This window comes from Camellia sinensis, chromosome 3, assembly GCF_055761805.1.
Source record: "Camellia sinensis isolate YWXY chromosome 3, ASM5576180v1, whole genome shotgun sequence".
NCBI classification, from domain to species: domain Eukaryota; kingdom Viridiplantae; phylum Streptophyta; class Magnoliopsida; order Ericales; family Theaceae; genus Camellia; species Camellia sinensis.
Window position 1 is genome coordinate 34,392,387 of NC_138963.1, and position 3,988 is coordinate 34,396,374.

A 3,988-nucleotide genomic window follows, 5' to 3' on the forward strand; every position below is an offset into this window, starting at 1 on the left:
GGCTTGGATGATAGCTAGTTAGGTTTTGCTTCTTTCTATTCTTTTTAATGTAGCATGTGTGTAGCATAGGCGATATCGTTTCATCAATTAACACATTTTTTTTATAAAATAAGCAAAATTTAACTGATCAAAAACGTTATATATTTTGTATAATAAAAAAAATGTATGGTATTTTTAAATTTCTTAACAAGTTGGTTGTAATAATAAAGTGATATTTGATAAAGTTAAAAACTGTAGAAAGAAAATTAAGTATTAAAAATTAAAAGTAAAATTTTTAAATTGAACTTTTTTTTTTTTTGGATTAATTACCTAAAAGTCCTATCTACATATTTTGTGGTAGCTTAGGTCCTATCTAAAAGTTTTTGAACCAATAAGTCCTATTTATAAATAAGAAGACATTTTTACCCTTCAATCCAAATAGTTATATATATATATATATATAACATAAGCGACAAAGAGTCGTTTTGTCCGGATTGCCGTAGGCCCTTTCCTTTCATTTCTTCCAAAATTCTCATTTCTCTCTCGCACTCGCTCGCCACGCCCCCATTATTTTTTATTTTTTATTTTCTTTTGTGATTGGTTTGGGCTGTGTGTGACTGACTGGTGCCCTTCGCCCTCACAAAGTGCCTAACAGCCAAACCCTTCCCCCCTCGTTAATTATTACTACCAGTATTTATTATTCCCCAACTCTCTCTTCCAACATTTGGCAGCACCTCAATTTCTACGTAATTACAAACAATCACGTGATTGAGAAAACACAAAAAATTTACTACATATAAGGCAAAAGGCAAAAGGCAAAAATTTGAGAAATTTATTAGTTTTTATAAATTGAAATTATTCTCTGTTTTGAAATTGAGAACATTCTCAGTTTATAATATTCTCAATTTTAATCATGAAAAAAATTGAGAAATTTTTCAAAAATATCTAGTAAAATTAAGAAGATTTTCATTTTTTTTCAATATTAAAACTGAGAATATTATCATTTTTTCAATTTTAAACTGATAATATTCTCAATTTTAAAATTATAAAACTAAACACACTAATGATTCAAATAAATCAACAAACAAATAAACTGACTTTTCTTTTTCAAAATAGGCCTTTATCAAATTTTGGGGCCACATATATCTCCAACTCAGTTTTGAGAAATTTCTTAATTTCTTCATGATTAATTGGAAGCCGACGAATCATAATTAAAATAAAGAAGTTTACATATTTTTTGTGTGTTCATTTAAAGAGCACACCAAATGAAGAATGAAAGCTCGTGATTGGTTGAGGTGTTCTGCAACTCCTGTTGACTCCGCGAAAGCAACGACGATCTCCGATTCACCTCTATTGGACTCGTGCTTCTTTCGCCTTTGTTGAACCTCGAAAGCTTCGCGATCAGGACAGCAACAAGGACAACTGGTACGCATTCGGAAACGGAAACGATTGAAGAGGTGCAAATGGAGATGGAATCGACGTCGAGTGGATCAACCTTGGGGACCTGGTAGGGCACAGGAGGGCCGTCGTACTCAATCGCGATGGAGTAATCGAGTTGTTCTTCGTTAGGCAATGGAGCTCCGACAGGTAACATCTTCCTCAGAACTTCTTCCCACCTCTTCACATGTTCTCGGCTAAGAGAGAGAGAGAGAGAGTAAGAGTAAGAGTAAGAGAGAGTGAATGAAGTACAGCAATGGATGTTTGGCAGCTATGGAGGAGATCTTGGAAGGGTAAATTAGTCTATTAAAAATTAATGGGACTTTAAGGAGTAAAATTTTTATCTAGGACTTAATGGATTATAAGTTCACAAAATGGGACTTGTATGTAAATGCCTTTTTTTTTTGGGAGGGGGGATAAAAACTTAAGTACTGCACTAAAAATAAATTATTTAATATGTATAAGATTAAATTTAAATTATTATTTTTAAATTGGATATTTTAATTTTTATATGTGATGGTGGTGATAGTGGTGATGGTAGCGATGGTATGGTGGTGGTAGGAGTAGCGGTAGTGATAGCGGTAGCGTTGATGGTGATAATGGTGATGAAGTGGTGGTAGTAGTGGCAGTAGTAGAGGCGGTGGCATAGTGATGGTGGTAGTTGTAGCGATAGCGACGATTATGGTGGTGATGGTAACAGTGACGGTGACATAATGGTGGTGGTTATAGTGATGATGGTCATAGCAATAGCGATAGTGATGGTAGTGGTAGTGGTGGTAATGGTAGTGTTGGTGATGGTATGGTGATAGTGGTAACGGTAGCAATGGTGGGGTGGGGATGGGGGTGGGGGTGGTGGTGGTGGTGGTGGTGGTAGTGAGTTTATAATAGTGTATATCGATAATGTTTAGTATTTATAAATTTAATCATAATTAAGTAAGTTTTATATGATTTATAATTAAAAAAAAATTTAGTTTTTTAGTCTACATTTTAAGAGATTTAAATTTTGGATAAATTACACTGACACCCCTTGAGGTTTGGTTCGATTACATCCCATCTCCTAATGTTATAGAAATTACATTATCATCCCTGTGGTAAATACTCTCATTTCACAAATCCATTGCTTATATAAAAGACAATAACTCGTAGTAGAAAAATAGAAGAAATTATATTGAAAAAAAAAAAGTAAAGCAAAGCAAAGGAAGAAAAAAAAAAAAGAAAAAAAAAAGAGAGGAAGAAGTAGAGCAAAGCAAGAAAAGAGAGTGTGTATGAATTCAACGTCTTTTTGATACCAATGTTAATTCTATCTAAATAATTACAATGATAGGAGGGTCAGTGTAATTTTTCAAATGTTAGAGAGTGATATTTATTAAACCCAAACCTTAGGGGGTGTAATGTAATTTACCCTTAAATTTTTAAGTGATATCAATTGTGGCTATCAAATGGACTGAATTAATTGTTACTTAATACATTCAGTTTTAAGTGTTTAATCAGGTAATCAAACACCCCTTAAGTCTAATGCATAAAGGAGAGGTGACAATTTTTTTAAAAAAATATCAGGGGTGGGACATATCACGATTGTTGAGTGATAAAAAAAAATGCAATGCTACAACTCCCTAATTTTTTCCCCCTAAACTCTCCCTCAATCAGTGACAGAAATATGAAGAGGTCGGAAGGGCCCCAGCTCCCTCCGAGTTTTGAAAATTTATTATTAATTATATATTTATTAATATTTATAAAATATTATAAAACTAAATAAAATAAAGAAGAAAGAGTCACAATGGAAAAGGAAATAAAAGATCACACATATAATGCACAATTTTTCTATATTTTCATTATCATGCAAGGTCACATATTTATAGGTGATAAAATTTTCACTATTCAACACTATTCATCATACATTGTGGTTTACCACTTAGCATACGACACTTCCTACATGGAAAAACTTTTTCCCATTTCCACTTTGGCCTAAATCTCATTAGAATTTTAATTGCATCTTTTTTAATGGTTATCCAAATATCTCACAACACTCCCCATTGGATAACCATATACTAAGAATATGTCTCGTTAAAATCTTACCAACGAAAATCCAGTGGAAAAAAACCTTTGGTGAAGGAAAAAGAGTACAATATTTTTGTATGTGATTTGTTTAAATTTCCTCATTAAAACATTGCTATGGAAAACTCAGTGGGAAAAAAACCTTAAACGAAGAAAAAAGAGTACAATCTACAAATCTACTAAAATTGATGACTCCCCCTCAATGCTGTATAATAGGTCTTTATGTCAACACATCCCAATATTATGCACCAACTTCTTGAATGTTGTAGTCGATAATGCTTTAGTAAATAGATCTGCCAGATTATCACTTAAGTGTATCTGTTGAACATCAATATCACCATTTTTCTAGAGCTCATGTATGTAAAAGAATTTTGGTGAAATGTGTTTAGTCCTATCACCTTTGTTATAGCCTCTTTTGATCTGTGTGATACATGTAACATTATCTTCATATAATATGGTTGGACTATCTTTTATTGAAGACAATCCACATATTTCTTGAATATGATAGATCATGGAT